At 33.6% G+C, this 25,540-nt stretch overlaps 1 protein-coding gene and 1 long non-coding RNA gene across 2 annotated transcripts in view; both read left to right on the plus strand.

Annotated features, from left to right (window-relative positions):
• LOC137407335 (protein unc-50 homolog) overlaps positions 1–25,540 on the plus strand; it is a 47,936-nt gene that overhangs the window by 16,788 nt on the left and 5,608 nt on the right. The gene's annotated exons all lie outside the window — the stretch shown is intronic.
• LOC137405620 (uncharacterized) lies at positions 11,233–11,996 on the plus strand. The gene is made up of 3 exons (XR_010979788.1): positions 11,233–11,312; positions 11,578–11,643; positions 11,937–11,996. It is a non-coding gene; the product is annotated as an uncharacterized lncRNA (long non-coding RNA).

A 25,540-nucleotide genomic window follows, 5' to 3' on the forward strand; every position in this document is an offset into this window, starting at 1 on the left:
AATTTATATTACAGTTATTTGGTATGTTAAGATTCACCCTGTCTTACTCTGCCATTTTGCAGGTTCAAAATATGTGGAAACGTGATCACAATCTCTTAAAAGCTCAAAAATGAACAGTTAAAAAAAGTGGTTGTAGGCTGGAATCCCATATTTTGACAACGTACTCAACTCGACAAAGTTATTATTTTGACATGTAATGTTATCATGTGAAATCAAATACCAATTAAAGGCTCAATATAAAACATCTCATGGCACTAGTTTATGACAAACACTTCGGGCTCTACAAGAAAGCCCTTATCAAATATAGATGCTCACTACTTAAAAGTTTCGTTTCAACTCGATCTAATCATCTAGTCGTAATATGATCATGTGACCCATATTTCCCGCTATATGGTGCGAACAATTTCTGCAGCATTTGTTGGCTATCACAGCTGACCAACAGGCTCCTCATGTTTATCAGGGGATGATATGCACCCCCTTGAGCTAAGGTAAAAAAACTAAACTGATTTTTACGCTAGGTTTTGGGATATTTGAGCTCAAAGTGACAGCATTAAAATGATAGTGAAATAGACGCTTGAGGACAATAAACATGGTTTCATTCGGACTTTCATTCACGACTTAATCGTTCTATTCTCTCTCGCTCGGCGTTTTAATTTCCGGTCTTAACTTTAATAAAAGTGAGGCTTAGCAAGTTTTAATAACGATTTTCGGCCAAATAAATATGTCTATTTATGTATGATCCGATCAGATGGGTTAGTTTTAGGAATTTGCGGTAACCTTTCAAAGGCTTGGTAACATATTTAAATAGGTTTTTATGCGTTTTGTATTATTATTATACTTAAACAACTTTACAAAAAAATAGTTAAATTTGTTGATAAAATTTCGTTACAAGGGTTTGGTGACGGCCGTTAACTGATGATATTTCAGGAGTTGTGTGCACATGTGCATTTATCATAAATCTCCCAAACCAATTGCTTAACTCGTGTTTGGTCGTGGGATAAAGATGTTGAAATAGATACAAAATCAGTTGTGAAAGATTTCTGCCATGGACACATTGACAGAACAAGAGCTATTGCAATAAAGAAGTGATAGCTCTTGTTCTGTCAATGTCCCTTACAGAAATCTGTAGTGTCATGAGTTTTATATCGTTCGTTGAATAAAGAAAATGTTTTGCCTACCATGAACAATATATTTATGTAGATTTTAGCGCTTACAATTGATTGCATTTATGCATACTTTGAGGGTTGTTGATGCTTAAAAGGTCTATAGCAGTTAGCCTGATGAGAGCTGCTGTCTATTCTGAGAATCTCCCCAACACAGGACATTACACTGAACGTAAATGAATTTGTTGCTTCGGTCAAATGATACAATCAGACCAAAGTCATAAGAGTAAAGAAAACTGAATGATTTAAATTGTTATTGCTGAACAGCACACATTTTATGTATATTTCCATGTTTTTTAGCGTGTTCATATTTCTAACTTGTGTAATTTTGATGGAGATATTTATAAGGAGAGTCAAATCTTTTTGGGATATTTAAGTTTATTTTTTATATACATTGACATAAGAGCCAAGAAATTTGAATTTTTTTTAACAAGATATTTTTATGAGGAGCAAAAAATAAATAGAAGTAGTTTAAAGGTTGACTTGCAACAAAGTTCACGTTATAGTTATTTTGTATCAAAAGATTCACCTTGTTTTAGTCAGCTGTGTCGTAGATCAGAAATATGTGGAAATGTGATTACAAGCTCTCAAAAGCTCAAAAATGAACAGCTGATCGCAGCCATCATGAAAACGGCCATAGGTTGGATTAAAGTTTTTATGACTCCGTCTAAGAATTTTTTCAGACACATTCATCAAAACGGGCCATTATAGGTTGGTGGTCAAATGTGTATTTTTCTACTGGGCCACAAACAATATTTAAATCATAAAAAATAATTAATATATGATCTATACAAGTAGTCGAATAGGAAGTTTTGCGGGTTGGGATATCTATAATATTTTGGTAATTATACTGGTGAATTAAATGAAGATAATCAGCTGAGTTAGTAGACATAGTATTAATTAATATTAAAATCACCAACCATCACATGGTCCACCCGCCTCACACTAGGAGGTGTCATATACCGATCTAAATCAATTGAGAACCTATCGGTGTCAGCAGATGGAGTACCATATAGAGATGTGATGAGATATTTATTTTCATGAATTCATTCCGAATTCATGAAAATAAAATCAGGTTCATCAAAAACTTAAATACAGTGTGTTATTTATTACATTTTAATCAATACTCAGATCTTTAATGTCCTTTTCGGATTTAATTAGAGTTGCTGCTGAATTCTGAACTTTTCGAAGATACACATTTTGGTTTTTGTCCAAACATATAATAATGTTTGTCCACATCTCCTTATAATCATGGCTCTTTTTAAAAGTTCTGGCTAAGTAAAACAGTTTACGAGTTGAAAAAGAAAGGTCATTTACAAATATGTTACTATTAGTTCTGTTGAATCCAATATCTTTTGTTTTCATGGGTGGAGAGCTAGAAGTTCTAAAAGCCTGTACAAAGCTATTTCGCACATGAGTTTGAATAAAGTGCACTACTACAGACTGTTTAGATTTGTTTCTATATGCTATGTCGATGTTGTCGGGAGTAATTGGAATGTTTCTCAACTCCGCCATTTTATCACCGTATCGTTGGGAGATTGATTAGCGTGATGTGGTACACCTTGAATGTCTACAGACTTATTTAAAAGAACAAGATCTTGTTCATCTACTTCATCTTTGATAGCGGGCAGAGACTCCTTGATAGTTGCAGTACTTTCACTCTCAGAGTTACTTCTTGTGCCCTTGCTAGGTCCTTCCATATTTAAGCATGTGTTAGGGGCTTACCCAGTTTGAGACTGGCTCATGTAGATATACCCCACCTCTTTATGTTGACAAGACTCGATCCGCTGCTGTATCTCTGGAAGACTGTCGTGAGTAAAAGATTTAAGCTTGTAATAACAGCTAGTTCTAAATGCTTTATGTGATTGTGTAATGAGCTCAAAAAGCTGAACTGCTCTCTACGAAATCTCAGCTGCAACTGAGATTTCATAGTAAATCTTTAGATAAAGTGTTTTAAATAAACTACCAATTGTATTGGTAGTTCATTTAAAATGCTCAAACAAGCCAACAGTAAAAGTTTTCTAAGTAACTTCCCTTAGGGTGGCGCTTTATTAGAGGTGACATTCAAATAAAGGGTGGCATTCTATTTTCCAAACACCTCCTCAGGATGTTGAGAAGATCAATTTAACCTTTCACAGGTGAATCGAATGTCGCCTATATTTTGCACCCTCCTTCAGGTAGTGCGACATTAACCCTTTTGGAAGCAAGAAATTGGCTAACTCATCTCCAACAGTAGTATAGTGAGAGCAGATCTACACACACTAGGCGGAGCTTAGGGAGCAGGAAGTGACATCACATCAGGATCTGTTTGATTGACAGTTGGGGGGCGGAGCTAGGCGGTGTTGAGTCATGGTGTGAGTCATGGCGAGCTGTGTGATTCGTGGTGCGAGTAATGGTGTGAGTTGGTTGGTGACGTCGCGGTGGTGGTGTCGGTGGCCGAGTGGTGAGTCGGGCCGCGAGACGATTCGCGGTTGTATTTGGGATTATCGGATTTCGTTGGCGTCCGGTAGAGGTCGCTCTTCCGTGCTGTTTCGGGGATTGACGGAGAGCTCGGTGGCGACGGGTTGACGGACGGTGGCGGATGGATTTCGAGATCGTCGGAGCTTGTATGTATTTTCTTTTTTCCGATCCCGAATGAGAATGATGTGTCTGCGAATGAATATTCATTTTGATTGTAAACTTCATAAATTCTGAAATTATCCATCGCCTCTAAGTCTTCATCAGGATTAAAACTTTTCAGAATTGACGGAGCATGCAATCTGAAGGAATTCAGAGAGAAATTAAAACAAAGATTATAAACTCTGTATATCAAGACAGTAATGAGTTAAGGAAATGATATTATGATTAAATTTTATATAGTTTATTTGATGATATATCATAGGGATTTAAACTTACTATCAATGGATATGTTATTGAATAAAAGTTTTGTATATAAAAATGCTAAAACATAATATAAAAAAGACTATTGAATTTCATTCAATCCCAATTTTCTTCTTTTTCTTTCATTGTCGAATGAGAATGAACTGTCTACAATCAAAACATACATTATTTTTAGTGAGATATAGTAAAAGTAAGACATACAATCAGATTAGATCATTCATTCAAACTAAAAATCAAATATAATGTAATACTTACTGAAGAAGAAGAAGAAGATCCATCCTTTTTCTGAATGGAATCTTCCTGTTGAGATACGGGAGCCTGCAATTGCAATGATTACAGTCAGGATGGTTTACTATAACCTTGCTGAGATAGTAGACTCTACATTCACAATGGACTCCAACTTAAATTGTAAATTTCAATTGCATTAGTCATCGAATCATAGAATGATATGCAAGATGTAATGCAGACAGAATAGGATATGCAATCAGCTAGAGTAGGACATACAGACAATAAGAAAAACAAATATGTTACATCACATAGTCAGACTAGGACACACAGACAGAGGAGGATATTCAGTTAAAATAATCTGTTTTAATCTGAGTAGGGATATAACATACACTTTGCTAAGATATTGGAGTTTGCAATTGCAATGAATACAATCAGCCTAGAACACATAGTTACTACTCAGAAGAGAAGATTCATTGTATCATTCCTACATAACATCTAGATTGAATTTGTAGTACTTACTGTAAACCGTAATCTTTCGTTGAGATCTTGATAGAACTTTTCACGTAAGAGAAATCGACAAGCTTTTCGCTTCCGATCGCTTATTTTCATTCCATGAGAGCAGTAACCCCATCGCTTCACACATTTATCTACACATTGTAATCGTTCTTGAAATTTCCTTTTTCTGTTGTCTCTGGTACTCATTGTGAAGTTATGAACTGAATTGAAAAGGCATATTCGCTCGAAGGTTTTATAACAAGTAGAAGTGTTGTCGCGGTTCAATAATTTTGTGATCTAATGATATATATAAACAGTTTTCGCGAAATTCAATTTCGCGAAATTCACTTTCGCGAAATTCAATTTCGCGAAAATTGACTATATAATATATATAATGTGTAATTTTGCGAAATTCACTTTCGCGAAATTCAATTTCGCGAAAGTTGACTATATAATATATATAATGTGTAATTTCGCGAAATTCACTTTCGCGAAAGTTGACTATATAATATATATAATGTGTAATTTCGCGAAATTCAATTTCGCGAAAGTTGACTATATAATATATATCATGTGTAATTTCGCGAAATTCAATTTCGCGAAAGTTGACTATATAATATATATAATGTGTAATTTCGCGAAAGTTGACTATATAATATATATAATGTGTAATTTCGCGAAAGTTGACTATATAATATATATAATGTGTAATTTCGCGAAATTGAATTTCGCGAAATTCACTTTCGCGAAAGTTGACTATATAATATATATAATGTGTAATTTCGCGAAATTCAATTTCGCGAAATTCAATTTCGCGAAATTCACTTTCGCGAAATTCAATTTCGCGAAAATCTGTTTACTATTTTCGCTTCATTAATTCCTTTGGACACACCCATCATTCTTCAATTCACTATATAAGCGTTGCATAATCTGATGGAATATTCTGCCTCATTAACCATCTCTTGATGCCTACTTATATTTGAGAATTTGGGTCGATCGAGTGTTGATACCATAAGGCTTGTATGCTTCAGCTAGAATTCTGTTAGCCGGCTACTCGCGATTAAGTTCGTTGAGTGTCGCTGTTTTCAGAGGCTGTTGTGTGGACAAGCGCCTTGGCATTCGACCTGATTGTTTTCCTAGGTTTACCTATGGAATTCTCCTGTTTGGTTTGGCTTAACCATTCCATAACAGTCTCTCGACCAGTAAATAGATGAAGATGATGAACTAGTAAAGGGGCATACATGGATTAATATGTGGATTATTTTGAGGATAGCTCCAACTCAGTGTGAGTATATCAATATATAAAACTTATATCAAAAAGTAAATAATATTCGGTTGTATTTGTTACCAACTTTATTTCGATATAAAGTATATATGTATATTCAATTGTAAAATATAGAAAAAAAAAATTTATGTCAGATCTTCTAGTAATTTAACAATTTGGGAAGTTCCTTGAATATGTACATTGTCAACACCTTCATTTTCTTCGTTATTAAGACTTTTACTAATTTTTTTTTCATTTCAATCATATCTATCTAGTATAGTTTTTCGAACTACATGATCTCGTGTATCTGTTTCAGAAATTTTTAGCATAACTGTTAGAAAATCTTCTATTGAACATCCTCTGCTCCAAAATATTGCAAAGAGAAGACAGTAATCTCCACATGTTGTTGAAAGAATTGTTTCCAATAAAACAACCTTTTTGCCAATCAGGTGTAACCAATAAAAAAAAAAAAAAAAAAAATTTTTTTGTTTTTTTTGTTGAACATTTCCATCAATTCGCGGTAATATAAATACAGACAATCAGACGGTGTATCGACTCATCAATAGGGTTTCACTTTTTCTTTTAATTACAAATCCCACACATCAGCTAGGCCAATCAAATTTTGTTTCCAATGAAACAACCTTGTTGCCAATGACGTGCAACTAAATTTTTGGTTCAACAATTCCATTTCTAATTATTTTTTCAAAAACGGTAAAACCAGACCGTTATCGTCATGACAATAAGAAACACACCGAGTTTGTTCAACGCAAAGAAAAGCGTCAGGAATTTTGTGAGAGTAAGAGTTGCTAAACAATTTTACACCTATCTTGTGGAAAATTTTGTTCTGAATAAGATACATTTAAAAGTAAAACGATATATGTTTTCATTTTTTGAGATATTGCTTAAATACTAACGGTATATCGGATTTTTTAGAAAATCCGTTTGAATTAACTTGGGCAGAATAATCGTTTGGTCAACAATTAACGTGGTAGCGAAAGAGTTAATATACAAGTGAGCAGTGATTATAAATGTATATATAATAATAAAATGTGAGTAAGATAAAAGCTACTGAAGATACAATAAACAAAGCTAGGATTGTGCTAGTCCATGTTGATATACAAGGGAGCAGTGATTATAAATATATATATATATATATATATATATATAATAAATCGTGAGTAAGATAAAAGCTACTGAAGATACAATAATCAAAGCAGGATTGTACTAGTCTATGTTGATGTACAAGTGGGCAATGATTATAAATGTATATATAATAATAAAATGTGAGTAAGATAAAAGCTACTGAAGATACAATAAACAAAGCTAGGACTGTGCTAGTCCATGTTAATATACAAGTGAGCAGTGATTATAAATATACATATAATAATAAAATGAGAGTAAGTAATGTGAGTATATATAATAATACATTTTATTATTATATATATTTATAATTACTGCTCACTTGTATATTAACATGGACTAGCACAGTCCTAGCTTTGTTTATTGTATCTTCAGTAGCTTTTATCTTACTCACATTTTATTATTATATATACATTTATAATCATTGCTCACTTGTACACCAACATAGACTAGTACAATCCTAGTTTTTTGTTTATTGTATCTTCAGTAGCTTTTATCTTACTCACATTTTATTATTATATATATTTATAATCACTGCTCCCTTGTATATCATCATGGACTAGTACAATCCTAGCTTTGTTTGTATCTTCAGTAGCTTTTATCTTACTCACATTTTATTATTATATATACATTTATAATCATTGCTCACTTGTATATCAGCATGGCCTAGCACAATCCTAGTTTTGCTTATTGTATCTTTAGTAGATTTTATCTTACTCACATTTTATTATTATATATACATTTATAATCACTGCTCACTTGTATATTAACATGGCCTAGCACAATCCTAACTTTGTTTATTGTATCTTCAGTAGCTTTTATCTTACTCACATTTTATTATATATACATTTATAATCATTGCTCAGTTGTACATCAACAGGGTCTAGCACAATCCTAGCTTTGTTTATTGTATCTTCAGTATCTTTTATCTTACTCACGTTTTATTATTATATATTCATTTATATTCGCTGCTCACTTGTATATTAACATAGACTAGCACAATCCTAGCTCTGTTTATTGTATCTTCAGTAACTTTTATCTTACTCACATTTTATTATTATATATACATTTATAATCACTGCTCACTTGTATATTAACATGGACTAGCACAATCCTAGCTTTGTTTATTCTATCTTGAGTAGCTTTTATCTTACTCACATTTTATTATTATATATACATTTATAATCACTGCTCACTTGTACATTAACATGGACTAGCACAACCCTAGCTTTTATCTTACTCACATTTTATTATTATATATACATTTATAATCATTGCTCACTTGTATATCAACATGGCCTAGCACAATCCTAGTTTTGCTTATTGTATCTTTAGTAGTTTTTATCTTACTCACATTTTAATATTATATATACATTTATAATCACTGCTCACTTGTATATCAACATGGACTAGCACAATCCTAGCTTTGTTTATTGTATCTTCAGTAGCTTTTATCTCACTCACATTTTATTATTATATATACATTTATAATCATTGCTCACTTGTACATCAACATGGTCTAGCACAATCCTAGCTTTGTTTATTGTATCTTCAGTAGCTTTTATCTTACTCACGTTTTATTATTATATATTCATTTATATTCGCTGCTCACTTGTATGTTAACATAGACTAGCTCAATCCTAGCTCTGTTTATTGTATCTTCAGTAACTTTTATCTTACTCACATTTTATTATTATATATACACTTATAATCACTGCTCACTTGTATATTAACATGGACTAGCACAACCCTAGCTTTTATCTTACTCACATTTTATTATTATATATACATTTATAATCATTGCTCACTTGTATATCAACATGGCCTAGCACAATCCTAGTTTTGCTTATTGTATCTTTAGTAGTTTTTATCTTACTCACATTTTAATATTATATATACATTTATAATCACTGCTCACTTGTATATTAACACGGCCTAGCACAATCCTAGCTTTGTTTATTGTATCTTCAGTAGCTTTTTATCTTACTCACGTTTTATTATTATATATTCATTTATAATCACTGCTCACTTGTATATTGACACGGCCTAGCACAATCCTAGCTTTGTTTATTGTATCTTCAGTAGCTTTTTATCTTACTCACGTTTTATTATTATATATTCATTTATAATCACTGCTCACTTGTATATTAACATGGACTAGCACAATCCTAGCTTTGTTTATTCTATCTTCAGTAGCTTTTTATCTTACTCACATTTTATTATTATATATACATTTATAATCACTGCTCACTTGTACATTAACATGGACTAGCACAACCCTAGCTTTTATCTTACTCACATTTTATTATTATATACAATTATAATCACTGCTCACTTGTATATTAACATAGACTAGCACAATCCTAGCGTTGTTTATTGTATCTTCAGTAGCTTTTATCTTACTCACATTTTATTATTATATATACATTTATAAATCACGGCTCACTTGTACATCAACGCGAAAGTGAATTTCGCGAAATTGGAATTCGCGAAATTACACATTATATATTATATAGTCAAGTTTCGTGAAATCGAATTTCGCGAAGTGAATTTCGCGAAATTGGATTTCGCGAAAATTACATATTATACATTACATAGTCAACTTTCGCGAACTTGAATTTCGCGAAAGTACTACATTATATATATTATATAGTCAACTTTCGCGAAATTACACATTATATATATTATATAGTCAACGAAAGTTGACTATATAATATATATATTGTGGAATTTCGCGAAATTCAATTTCACGAAAGTTTACTATATAATATATATAATATGTAATTTCGCGAAATCCAATTTCGCGAAAGTTGACTATATAATATATATAATGTGTAATTTCGCGAAATTGAATTTCGCGAAATTACACATTATATATATTATATAGTCAACTTTCGCGAAATTACACATTATATATATTATATAGTCAACGAAAGTTGACTATATAATATATATAATGTGTAATTTCGCGAAATTCAATTTCGCGAAAGTTGACTATATAATATATATAATGTGTAATTTCGCGAAATCCAATTTCGCGAAATTGAATTTTGCGAAAGTGAATTTCGCGAAATTACACATTATATATATTATATAGTCAACTTTCGCGAAATTACACATTATATATATTATATAGTCAACGAAAGTTGACTATATAATATATATAATGTGTAATTTCGCGAAATTCAATTTCGCGAAAGTTGACTATATAATATATATAATGTGTAATTTCGCGAAATACAATTTCGCGAGATTGAATTTCGCGAAATTACACATTATATATATTATATAGTCAACTTTCGCGAAATTACACATTATATATATTATATAGTCAACGAAAGTTGACTATATAATATATATAATGTGCAATTTCGCGAAATTCAATTTCGCGAAAGTTGACTATATAATATATATAATGTGTAATTTCGCGAAATACAATTTCGCGAAATTGAATTTCGCGAAATTACACATTATATATATTATATAGTCAACTTTCGCGAAATTACACATTATATATTATATAGTCAACTTTCGCGAAATTGAATTTCGCGAAATTGAATTTCGCGAAAATGGATTTCGCGAAACTACATATTATATATATTATATAGTCAACTTTCGCGAAATTGAATTTCGCGAAATCTGTTTAGCTGATTTTACAATTTCGTGATCATAAATTACACAAGTTTAATCAACCATAATATTGATTCTGCTTACTATATAAGCAACGAGAAAGAATAAGTTTTTCATCTCATTTTATTTATAATAGTTTACAATGTGTGCTCGAGACAAAAACGTGGATAGACTCCTAACTCAGACAAAATGCATCGACACGTGTGTTGAGATATGGGGCTACTGCCCTTGGGGTAGAGAGGTTCCTGAAAAACAGAAGGCTTTTCGATTCAAGATCAAGCTTCAAAAGAAAGTAAGTACTACATTATAATATTTTACTAAATTATATTTTTGATTAAAGGAAACTTGAGAATATAAACTACATATTAAATATATTTCGAATTATAGGGTTTGCTTAAATGAAACAATTAAATTATACAAAGTAATTTTGGAAATTATTGTAGAAATCATTGGTCATGCAGCAGCAAAGAGAGGAGTTCTTTCGTAACTTCGATGTTACATTGACTTTAAAAGTAAGTATTACATTATATTTATTTCGTCTAATATCGTTGTATAATGATAAAACATGTAACTAAAGATCAAATACATTCAACAAAATTCACTCCAATTGGTATGTAGGAATGTTAAAATGAGTATCAATCTGTGAAAACAGTAATTAATATTTTGTATAACTCCACTTTAAAACAAAAGGAGTTGGAATTGAAATTCAAAGTAAGACCTGACTGTGTTTTAATTTGTCTGCATGTTCTACTCTGACTATAATCAATGCAATTGTAGGATCCTGGGCATCACCGAACTAAATATAGTCCTTTTCGGAGAAGGCTTTATGAATTTGAATCTTCAGTAAGTAGTACATTATATTTATTTCTTTATTTTAACTGAATATCCTCCTCTGTCTGTGTGTCCTAGTCTGACTATGTGATGTAACATATTTGTTTTTCTTATTGTCTGTATGTCCTACTCTAGCTGATTGCATATCCTATTCTGTCTGCATTACATCTTGCATATCATTCTATGATTCGATGACTAATGCAATTGAAATTTACAATTTAAGTTGGAGTCCATTGTGAATGTAGAGTCTACTATCTCAGCAAGGTTATAGTAAACCATCCTGACTGTAATCATTGCAATTGCAGGCTCCCGTATCTCAACAGGAAGATTCCATTCAGAAAAAGGATGGATCTTCTTCTTCTTCAGTAAGTATTACATTATATTTGATTTTTAGTTTGAATGAATGATCTAATCTGATTGTATGTCTTACTTTTACTATATCTCACTAAAAATAATGTATGTTTTGATTGTAGACAGTTCATTCTCATTCGACAATGAAAGAAGAAGAACATTGGGATTGAATGAAATTCAATAGTCTTTTTTATATTATGTTTTAGCATTTTTATATACAAAACTTTTATTCAATAACATATCCATTGATAGTAAGTTTAAATCCCTATGATATATCATCAAATAAACTATATAAAATTTAATCATAATATCATTTCCTTAACTCATTACTGTCTTGATATACAGAGTTTATAATCTTTGTTTAATTTCTCTCTGAATTCCTTCAGATTGCATGCTCCGTCAATTCTGAAAAGTTTTAATCCTGATGAAGACTTAGAGTTCATGTAAATCTCACTTCGATCCAATATCATGAGAGCTGGTGTCAACCATTGAAATGATGAGGGAATGTTATACTTTTGAGGATTGATGATCGAACATAATACCACACGCTCTCCCTTACGTTCAACGAAGAATTGCAACGAAATCTCACAATTGTCATTTTCTTCAGACTTATTTGCTTGTATTACTTCTAACGAAGCTGGAATATCCAAAACTTTTAGATCAATCCATTTCCATGGTTCTTGCATTTCCTCGGTTTTAAAAACTGTTGCAATAGGTGACGTAATTTTCTCATCTCCTTCCATATAATTTTCCTTGGATTCGAATAACCGCTTTACTACCGAACTTTTTCTTGATGATCTTCGTAATGACGTAGTTCTGTTCAATCTAGACTTGGTTGGTCTTCTATACTCTCTTTGTTTCATATTCAATTGGGAAGTTCTTTCAGAAATAATGTCGATATTCATACTATTGGAAGTTGACTCCTCAGAAGCTCCAGTAACAATCAACACTAACTAATAGTACTTCATAAATTTATACATTATCTTTAAAAAAGTAGTGGAACCATAACAGCGATGGATAATTTCAGAATTTATGAAGTTTACAATCAAAATGAATATTCGTTCGCAGACACATCATTCTCATTCGGGATCGGAAAAAAGAAAATACATACAAGCTCCGACGATCTCGAAATCCATCCGCCACCGTCCGTCAACCCGTCGCCACCGAGCTCTCCGTCAATCCCCGAAACGGCACGGAAGAGCGACCTCTACCGGACGCCAACGAAATCCGATAATCCCAAATACAACCGCGAATCGTCTCGCGGCCCGACTCACCACTCGGCCACCGACACCACCACCGCGACGTCACCAACCAACTCACACCATTACTCGCACCACGAATCACACAGCTCGCCATGACTCACACCATGACTCAACACCGCCTAGCTCCGCCCCCCAACTGTCAATCAAACATATCCTGATGTGATGTCACTTCCTGCTCCCTAAGCTCCGCCTAGTGTGTGTAGATCTGCTCTCACTATACTACTTCCAACTTGCAATAGATTTTTTAAATAAAGATGCACGAGGAAGCTGATACATGTCTCTACCAGTTGACATCTATTGCTTGCAATGGACCAACAATGATCTTATAGCCTGCGTTGCAATTTGTTGGAGCTTTTGAGTTTTTTATTACATTTTAAATTTGAGGGTATGTTTTTACTTTATAACTATATTCAATAAGGTTGCATAAAAACTCATTGCACTCATTGATATGTTTGTTACAGTTTGCAGCCAAAACTGGCTTTCTGTGCAATAGAACAGGAGTTACGAGCGTTGATCCATCATAAGCTGAGTTCAGATTACTGCAAGCATGCTATCAAGTCTATATATCTCAAAGTTTGTCATCTGCTGTTCACTGTCTATCCAGCTATAGCTGATTACAATCTAGCAATGAAAATTGTGCTTCGTACTGGATTTGAACTCATTCAAGTCGCAAATGCAAGTTTGTAAACAAGCGCTCCTAACCATAAGGCTATTATAGTGTTTCTACCTTAACTATCGCACTTACCATATACTGTATACCCTTTTCGTGATTGCAAACACAAAATTATTAATTAATACGGGCGCCCACGGGCTACAATGCTCCTAATATAAGATTCTCTTAGCTTTACTCTATGAAACACGATGCTTTTTTGTATTCGCCATACTAGGGCAAATTTGTTTTCTGCCATACGATAGCAACAAAAAGTTCTCTCCAAATTAAAATTTGGTAGTTGGTGTACTGGTTATGACAGAATAATAAACATGCCGATATGTTATTCGCTGAAATCCCTCCCACAACGCCTGAAAAAATATATGTTGCTTGCTGTCTCAGTTCAGCGTTACTGGTTATAAGTTATAATAAAAACAAATTCGAAAACAGATATGTGATAAAATTCTTGTTTAAAGTTGAAGTTTAGTTTCGTAAAATGCATACTGAAATTTAGCTTTAGCTTTGTGTTTTGTAAGCTAAATCCATTTAAGTTAAATTCAACTTTTATGTTGTACGTCTGCCTCAAAGGTTAGAGCTTCCTACGGTGCATCCTGCACGTAATACATTGTAATGTCACATTTTTTTGCCGATCATAATTAAATAGTACACTGAAGTTACTATAGGTAATTATAGTTACTAAGGTAACATATTGTACTGTTACTCATTTTTAATATGTACAGCACATAAATAAAATTGTGATCATTTTTATCAGGAGGTGTTTGCATCAGATTGATACTATGGGTTTCTATACCACTCTATACCACTCTATACAATATTTTTGCAACAAAACTGAAACTAACTAAAAGCATACATGGTATAACCAATAACTTTTCATTTCATATGTAGCAAAACAGACTTTATTTAGCCATTACTTGCTAGTTATTTCACATTTACCTTTGAACACTTATGCAGTTGTTTTATTTTTTTTGTTAATTTATTTCAACAAGACACTTCTTTCATGATATGAAATTCAAAAGTTACAGTTGTTCGAAAAAGTTTGAAAACCTTTAAAGTCGCTTCATTTTTTCTCTTAATTTGTTTAAACTGCACAAAACACTTTTTTCATGATATTAAGTTTGAAAGTTAGAATGGTAGCTGCTGTTATATGCTAAATAGAAATAAATTTTCTGGGCAAAGACTTTTTATTACTCGGGCAACGCCGAGCATCCCCTTAATAATATGCTATGAATATGCAAATTTATGAGTTTCATAATAATAGTGTATCAAATGTTTCAAATATATATTCAATAATAAGTGACAAACCATAATTATAATACATGTAGCACCAAACTTTAACTTTCTAAAACAAATATTAACATTTTTCAAACAAAAATATTAGCATCGTTTGCTTCGGCAGTTGCATTCTGATTGTTGCCTTCATTTGAAACCATTTCATATTCTTCTGGTTGTTCAATGCCTTCCACAATGACTTCTGAAGTCAACTCCCCTTCTGCACAGCTGAGCTAGTCAATATTAGTGTCCAAACAATTTTTATCAGAGCAAAACTTACATGATGCCATTTTGAATAGACACTTTTAGCTTGAATAAAGAGAAATTGCGTGTAATCAAAATAGCTTCAAAATACGTTATAGCACATTTTCCATCATAAATGCAAAAACTTTTTGTCACATACATGTACATCGAAGTATCGAGACAGCGTTAAAAAAGGAACTACTATTAACCTGATAAAGCGACTAATTATTTCTTAGGTGTTGCAATCAAAGTTTTTAACGAAGAAGCTTGAAGACTTAGAGTTGGAAAACGGTCTTTGATATGAACAGAAACAACGAAAGAATTTTAATTGTTATTGATGTAATTGAGTCATTATTAGTACTGTTTTGTTTTGTAGACACTTTTCTACTGATCACTCGCTATTATAGGTTCGTGTAGATTAAGAATGTCAAATAATGTCGGTCAAATAGAAGTGGCAGACACATAGAAGTGGCGTTCAATTAAAGGGTGGCACTCTATTTTTCAACCCTTCTCCTACAGTGGCATTCAAATAAAGGTGGTGTTTAAATACAGGTTTTGCGGTATATACAATTGGTTGGACATATGAAGCACTAGCCGTCGCTATTGGAAATTACCCTGAGGTTTGAACTGCAAGCTTTGGCACTGTAAGTCCATAATCCAGCTATCTACTCCATTCTGACCCACCCCGTGGTAGGTTGCTGCCGATGACACATGCCAGACCTGACACTTGTTACGTTCAAGTCACATGATACCAGCGATGTGTTAGGCTTGCTGACCTTTCTAAAAGAGGCATGTCAGCATTCTAGCTCTCAGGCTTCAACCCGCAGTGAAATTGAGAGTGTCTTCTGTTAGACATGACAAATTCTGTTTGTTACAAAATACAGGGAAGTTGTTAGTTAATAACCACAAGACCAGCTACCCAGCAATAATAATTGTTATGATACAAACTAAATCCTGAAACAGGATGAGAGCATCAATCATTTATGTGACACATAAGATGTTTTTAGCAAGCCCATTGGCTCAAAATATATGCTAACTTTTTATTTTAGAATTTATTGTTTTGTATTTGTTTAAAAAACAGGTTTAAATAATCTTTGTAGTCATTTGAAACAAACAAAAATCTATAATTTTGAGATTTCAAAAATATTACAAAATATGTCAGAGTGCAGCATTGGGCATTCATTCTTTGGATGAGCATAATGCTTGTTACTCATGGTAAGGGCTACTATAACTTTTTGCGCAGTGTATACAACTCCAAGTTGATCGGGTAGTTCACAACACAGATGCGAATTGGTTCCAGTAGAACATATACAAAGGGCTAACTATTTTTAAAGGTATGAACCTGTATTTCTTTAGAAATACAGGTTCATATCCTTAAAAATAGTTAGCCGACAACTTCGCAAAAACAACAGTTTGTCAAGACAGGCTAAGTACAGCTACCCATATCTAGCGTAGTTTGTGCGGTCATAGGCAAAACGAAATTGCTACAATGCTTTTTATAACAGGAATAACGACATAACAAGTCTGAACTTTAATCAAAGTTCTCAATGCTTAGCAATTTTTGAACAATTTCACATTGAATGCTCTCTTTTTCCAATATCAACCATCAACCATCTGTTTGAATACTGTTTGGCTGTCTCAAATTGAACTTTAATCATTCTGACAAAGGTTTCGTTCACAGACTGATCAAGATAGTGAAACAAGCAGTCTTGCTGCATCCTTGGCATGGATTAAGAAATGCTGAGAGTTGACTCACCTAATCTCAAATAAAAGCATTTATTATTTTTCGAGATTTTAAAATAGTTTTCTTTGTCTGCTATGTAAATGTTTTCCAAGCAAACTTGGAGTTGCCCCCTCCCATTTCAAAAGTGCTTTCTAGCTCAGAAATGTCGAAATACATAGGTGTAGAAACATTATAATTGAATTCAGCATAAATGTCTAACTATGAAACGTCTCTGTTTAAGTAGCCCACCCTCTGAAGGAATAATCTGAAAGATAAGTTTATGTTCCTACTGTACTATACTACCTATCTCTATTAATAAAATGTTTATCACAAATTCATTCAACTTACTAACATTGTTTGAATGTACAGTTTATAGACCAGGTAGTGTTTGTGGCTCACATGCAACAGGTTTCATAATGCCATGTACGACTGGGAATAAAACTCTAACAAATAAGCTTAGCAAAGGATCACAGGCTACAATTAATGATAATAGAATGAGCCCAGTCTCAACACTCAACTGTAGAGGAAGAGGCTGAAGTAGACCTTTTGACATCGTGATTGTTAGAAGTTTCAGAGACAATTCATCAAACATTGAAGAGATGACGACTCCTTTACAGCTGCTCGACATATAGTTTATTGATCACAGTGTAACTACTTTTAAAACTCTCAATTTACGCATACAAGACAAACACTCTGGATATCTATTTATGATAATATACTAAACTAGAAATTCCCCTGTCATACAGCCCACGACCAAAGTGATAATGGAAAAAAGAAAGGGTACTGATGGTTGGGAAATGCAATATTAGCAGTCAAATGGCGCTGCGGTGCAATAGAATAACTGCAATGGTAGCTGTAATGTATTGGGTGTTACTATGGACAACAAACAGCAATAATGAAAGGAAAATATTATATGTTTATATGTTCCCCCTGCAATAGGAGAAATGCGATATTAGATGTAAAATGATTTATTACTGATATTATTAGAATAACCAATATTATTAATATAATAATACAGTAATAATAGATAAACCTTTGCAAAATTTTGTTTACATTTTAAATATCATAGCAACCAATATCAAGAAGTTGTGATATTTATGTAGATTTTTAGAAAATCTATTTAACAAAATTATTTTAAAAAATAATAACAGTAACATATTGCCCAACATCGGTCACTATATACTTCTATCTTGTAAATTCGAATGACTATTCTTATAATTAAATCTTATAAAATCGAATAATTATTCTTATAATTAAAAATTGTAATAATCTTATAAGAATCATTAGAAAAATATCATCGTCATTTCTTTTACTTTCACTGCTTTGGACATCAGTTGGAATACCAAAGTACTCATTATAAGTGTCCAAAATTTCAGTTACTTTAAAATCGGCAAAAAAGAAACGATTACTTTTCAGTACTTCTACGTTAATTACAGAAACCTTCGGCAATTCGGCAATTCGACAATGCTATATGCTTAATGTTCTATTCTCTGTCGCTCAGCGTTTCAATTGCCGGTCTTAATTTTGATAAAAGCAAGGCTTGGCTAGTTTTAATAACGATTTTTGGCAAAATGAATCTGTCTATTTGTGTATAATCCGATCAGATGGGTAAGTTTTAAGATTTTGTCGACAATTTACAAAGACTTGGTAACATATTTAAATAGATTTTTATGTGTTTTGTAATGTTATTATACTTAAACGACTTCATTAAAGAATGGTTAAATTTGTTGATGAGATTTTGGTACAAGGGTTTGCGACGGCCGTTGATGAATAATTTTTGTGAGTTGTGTGCACATATGCATTTATCATAAATCTCCCAAACAATCGCTTTGCTCATGTTTGGTCGTGGGATCATGAAAGTGATTATTCTGTTCAGAACTACCACCTTCTTTACGACTGCTAAACCCCCATGAATGTGTACATAATCTATTATCAGAACTCATACATTTATCAGATGTGTGCCTGCGTGCGTGCGTGCGTGTATACTCACTTCCAAAGCTCAATGATGTTGGTATTGTTGTAAGTTGTAAGCAGTATCCGTTTATGACTGTCTTTGAATGTGAGATGAAAATGTGTAGCGTTGTGTCAGGTGTTCTGACATTGCTGGATACACACTACAGCTACAAACACTTGTCTCAACGATGACAATAAGTATGTAATATTAAGTGATAAACTGATTGATGCTGTATCTAAAATCTCTTTCTAACATGTGCTATCACAGATTACAATTACTATATTAGAATATTATATTTTTATTGCAAGCTTAGAAATGCTAGACTGAGGACTAGGGACAAGAGTGTCTTGCAACCCATGGAATTACAATTAGTGACTTTGAAAAAAAATATAATAAATTTAAAGGCGATAGGCGTAAAGACTGAAAAGCTTTATGCGATTTATTAACGATTTGCATCCATCAATGTGTTAAGGTAAACAGACTTTCCACTAAAAAGGGATTATGCAATATACTAATAGAAAAGCACAGCTCAGACAAATATTTGAAGTTTTGGAAAAGTATCTGAGTCAAAAATAAAAATGCAAACAGTACAAGATCTCAACTATTACAACAAAGCTGACATAGCACTTTTGTTTAGAGACGTTGAAAGACAAACTTAGTTGTTTAAATGAGGGAGTGATTCTTGTTCTGGACCTATCAACACCTGATTCACTTGTAAGACCATGAAGATTCTATATTTATGTTTGATGATCTTTATCTCTTGATTCATAGGAACATAACATATGGTTTCAATCTGGTTTTCAATAGATATCAAGAATGTGAAAACAGTAAAATCAAACGGGAATAGAAGTATACGAAAGCGAGTGTACAAAAGTCTTCTCAGGTTTAAATAGTAGTGAACTGTACCTACACAGCATTCCTATCAACATTGTTGTGCCCGACTTCGTGAAAGCTTTTGACATTGACTAAGTTTTCATATAGCAATAGTGTACCGATACCTGGGTGCGTCATTGCCAAAGAGTGGTGCTACGGGTGCTACAAGCTATAGAGTGTTATAGTAAAGCGATGGTTGTGCAGCGCCTTATATCAAGGTTTTATCTTTAAGAGCCTACACACAAACAAGTGCGATGTTATTGGTTGCATGCATCGTACCGGTGTTTCACTTCCCAACAGCGATACTGAATCATGACAGAATAATAGCGATACAGCTATGGTGAAATTGCAGTGGCATACGGGGGTATGTTGCTACGATGTTGCTGTAAAGAGACTTAGTAGTTGCTTCTCATCGGAAGCTAGTGCTCACACTGGCTTTTCTAGGTTGCTATCAAACTACTCAGAAGTAGACTGGGTCTCCAACAGAACCTTGTCAGTCATTTTGATGAGGACAATACGAAAAGGAAACAGGTACTGTTTGTCATGCCACATATCAGGGTTCTAGGTCCTCTACTTTTCTTCCTACATATCAATGACGCCACATCGCACCAATTTGGTTAACATAAATTTTATTTGCAGACAGTGCCTATCAGCGGCACTGTCTGATAGGCACTGTTGCAAGCATCCAGGTCATTGTCTTTCTGGATGCTTGCAAATTCCAATCTGATCTTGACTCTTTCTCCGAATGGTGCCACATTTGGCACCTGGCATTAAATGTCAACAAGTGTGAGAGAATGAAAATCTCTCAGGAAGCAAACACCTCCCAATCATTACTTCTTTAACAGCAAGGCTTTACAATACATAAACTGTATTAAATACCTCGGCGTGTTCATTGACAACCAGCTCTCAATGGAAATGCATGTCTAATACATACACGTATGTAGCTAAACCACCAAAACCCTCCACACGCTGATGAAGAATCTCAAAAAACCAGATGCACACTTCTATATGTAGGCCTGTTTTAGAGTAATCTCCTTCTACTGGCTCCACTACAGGACAAAGCTAAATAAACGGTAGGAAAGGATCAACAAGAAGGCGTTTAGGTGGGTGTTCAGTAGAAGAAAGCATGAGCATTTATATGAACTGATGATAGACACTGGGTGCCCGTCACTTGCCAACCCTCAGCACAAAGCTGATCTGTATTTGTACTCTCTGGTTATTACTAACTCCACCGCACTCGACAGTTCTCTCCTGACACTAATCAGCAGATAATGATGCTCAAGTGAAGGATCCCTTTTGGGCACCATAAACACTGAATGCTATTGGACAGTTTTAAATGCAGAATGCATTCTTTTTTCAATTCTGTCTGCAATAATGAATCAACTTCTGAATAACTGAATGCTTCCTTACACATGTTCTCCCAATCTAGTCTAGCGGTGAAACATTTCTTTCTTTCGCTGCCTAAGTCATTAGATCAGTGACTGTCAACTGCACCGGGTACCTAGTTTGTCCTCTTCGGACTTCCTTAGCATCCCTAAAAACACCTGTTTCTGCTCTTCTGGTATCCAGTGAGTTTGGGCAGGATCTGTGTTGGTGGATGGGAGCCATGACTGTTGCTACAGGTTTTCCCACAGATGGACACTGACTCTGTCATTGTCACATGTTAGATTATTTCCCTCTCTCTCTCTCTTTCTGTTCTAACAACAGCTGACTAACTTGTACTAATCCTTGATAAATCAGTAAAACATCAACGCTGTTGCTATTCTTCTGTGGTCCAGAAGCTTCTACTGTGACTTTCTACAGCTTATCGCATCAAAAGGAGCCAGACTCTGACTACAATCACCCAAGATGACGATAATTCAGCATAATTTAACATTCCCACAGCGGCTTTCATTAAGCAACAATTAGAAAAAAATAATTTAAAACAAAAAGTCAAAGGTGGAAAAGCTGCTGATTAGATAGAATGGATAATTAAACAGTTTTGCATGCTACTTCAGAATCAATTTACAAACACAGTAAAGTAACCTTGAAAATTAAATAAATATTCCAACAGATTTTTATGCCATTGCCAAGAGAGGTGAGGAAATAGTGCTATATTTACAGTGGCTGTTGACACCTGTTGACACATATTGACATCTGTTGACACATGTTCACACCTGTTGACACCTGTCGACACCTGTTGACACCGCAATCATATGTGCTGGAGAACATTAATTACGGTAGTTGATAAAAAGACAAATACAAGACAAACAGACTGAAAGCCTTTGATACTCCGCAATAACTTGAAGATTTGAGATACAAGCATGTGTAAGCAACTCCTCGAAGATCTAATTTGAGGTCTGCCTATGCAAGCGGAGGCTGTGGGTATTATAAAGAGCCAGTGTTGCACAAACAATGGCTCTGTCATCTTAGCTGGACATGTCTGAGTCCAATAGCAAGGGTACCTCATCGATTAGAGGCACACTCAGTTGCAGAGAACACTTTAAGGTTGGATGTCATTCCTGTCACTATCAGTAGCCTTTGTTGGGAATTGAACCCCAGCCCACTGTTTTCATTACCAGGTCACAGAGTAATAAGTATTAAAAATATTAAGTACCAAGAAATGTCTGGCATGGCAAAAGGAGAGATTCGTGCTCCCAATAAATCCAAAGAAATACTTCCATGTAATTAACATTGTCAGGCATCATCCGACTGTCAAGACATGGCGAGTTCAAATATATTGTGACCTAATATATGTCTCTGACGACTGGAGAAATGATATTGAGGAGCATGTGCGAGAGTTCGCTATCAAGCATGACCTTTTACAATGGCCAAAGAAAACTTTATTAAACAGTTAGTCTACTACAAAGATTATATTAGAAACATTCCTTAGACAGTGCTAAAGTGTATTTAGAGGTCATAAAGGTCATTTAGCGTTTGTTCAAAAAGTTATGAATTCACGGAGAGAAGGGGATGCTAATGTCACAACGAAAATTATCTCTAATAACTATAAACCGATAAGTATAGTAGTATAATAGCAAGAAACATGTAAAACAGTGAAGACATGATAATGGTTAAACCCTTAGATATAACTAGTTGATTATAACCTATAGTGAAACATACAAACATCTCATTTCACCGAGCTATGGTATCCCTCTAGCTGCTCTTATAAACAGTCACCGAGTTCATGGTCTGTGCAGTCTTTTAACAGAGACTGCTGGAGCATACCTATACAAATTGAATTTTCTGTGTTTTAGTATGGAAAGTTGTTTTTGTTACCATTTTAATATGATTTTCTATTAGTTCATTGCTTTTGTCAGTTTTTGCCTAATTCAATGTTACACAGAATTGTAGAGCTAGTCAGAACATGTGTAGCTAGAGCCAGAAATTAATATAGTATGATTGGTATGTTGCTGCTGAGAATTATAACTGGAACTGACCAGGAAGTTTAGTACAATAACGAGCATGCGCAAAAGAACACAAAGAACCAGTGAGATAATAGTTAATTAGCCCAGTTAACCGATAATAAAGTACATGTATGTAATTATGTATGTATGTTATAAAGGCAAACAGGAGTTGTTTACTCCTTTAACTAAATATCCAAGGGTAAACAACTTTATAATAGGTAGATGTACAAACAATGAGTCTGTATCTAGGCTGCAGTACAATCAATGTATGTTTGTCAGCTTTTATGTTCACAAGATTCACTCTACATGAAGTTAAGCATGGATATGAAACTTGACAGTAAAAATAAACAGCTGAGTGGAATACATACACGAAAGCGAAAAATAGATAGCTAGAAAATAATGCAAAAAGCAAAGACAAATTCTTTGAACCAGTGTTGGCGAGTCGAACTTGAAAATCCTAACAATATTGCAGTAATGCTACTAAGTACTGCCTGAGGCAAGTGGGTCTCCATCTTTGTTTGTTTAGTCAAGGTTAAGTTGGTGTAAAAGTCTCACTAAATAACTAATTATTTAAATTATTGAAACTGCTAATTAAAAAAATGAAAACTTAAAATCTAGAAATACATTGAAATACTAAAATATAAAAACTAAATTTTTAAACTGTATGCTATCTAAGCTATAGTAAATTTTACCATGTATCCCTTTCATTACTTCTGAACAAGTGCATTGTAGAGCTTACAGTCTTGTTCATGTGCCTTAATGGTAAGGTAACTAACTATAAAATCACCATTTTACATGAATTAATCTAGTTTTCTTGTAAATATAATTAATTTTTTTAAATTTAATTTTTATTTAGATATATTTAATAAGCTTGTTTTGGTGTTGTGTGTAATTAACTGCCATATCTGTTTAGTAATTAGCAAGTTACTGTAACTTATGAGCTGAGTGACTTATACAGATTACTGTAACCTATGCACTGAGTGACTTAAACAGTTTACTGTAACTTATGAACTGAGTGACTTAAACAGGTTACTGTAACTTATGAACTGAGTGACTTAAACAGGTTACTGTAACTTATGAACTGAGTGACTTAAACAGGTTACTGTAACTTATGAACTGAGTAACTTAAACGGATTACTGTAACTTATGAACTGAGTGACTTAAACAGGTTACTGTAACTTATGAGCTGAGTGACTTAAACGGGCTACTGTAACTTATGAGCTGAGTGACTTAAACGGGTTACTGCAACTTATGAACTGAGTGGCTTAAACATGTTACTGTAACTTATGAACTGAGTGACTTAAACATGTTACTGTAACTTATGAACTGAGTGACTTATACAGTTTACTGCAACTTATGAACTGCGTGACTTAAACAGGTTACTGTAACTTATGAACTGGGTGACGTAAACATGTTACTGTAACTTATGAACTGAGTGACTTAAACAAGTTACTGTAACTTATGAACTGAGTGATTTAAACGGGTTACTGTAACTTATGAACTGAGTGACTTAAACATGTTACTGTAACTTATGAACTGAGTGACTTAAACAGTTTACTGTAACTTATGAACTGCGTGACTTAAACAAGTTACTGTAACTTATGAACTGCGTGACTAAAACAAGTTGCTGTAACTTATGAACTGAGTGACTTAAACGGGTTACTGTAACTTATGAACTGAGTGGCTTAAACGGGTTACTGTAACTTATGAACTGAGTGACTTAAACAGGTTACACTGTATTCTAATTTCCTTCAACATTCAATCCTTTTATTATATTACTAGCGGAATGCCCTGTGCTGCGCTAGTATTAAAAATCAACTTAAAAAAAGAGAGGTAATGTAAGTTGCCTGTCACTTGCCATTGACCTGGCACATTGCCAATGGCTAATTTGAGTAAGCTAGTATTCATATTGTTAAACTTACTAATAAGAGCCGTGAAAGCAAGCATAAAATGAAGTTGCGTCATAATGCAGCGCAGTATGCATATTTTTACCCACATAGCGACATATATCGCCCAATGAATTCATGAATCTTGCGTAGCTCAATGGTTTAGTATGTTGTCTGAAGAATGGGAGGTTCCAAGATCAAATCTTCTGTGATACAAATTCTTCATTCCAAGATTTTAATAGCTATAGCTGGACACACAGAATCACACACACACACATGAATGCATGCACAC

This window comes from Watersipora subatra, chromosome 10, assembly GCF_963576615.1.
Source record: "Watersipora subatra chromosome 10, tzWatSuba1.1, whole genome shotgun sequence".
Classification (NCBI taxonomy): Eukaryota; Metazoa; Bryozoa; class Gymnolaemata; order Cheilostomatida; family Watersiporidae; genus Watersipora; species Watersipora subatra.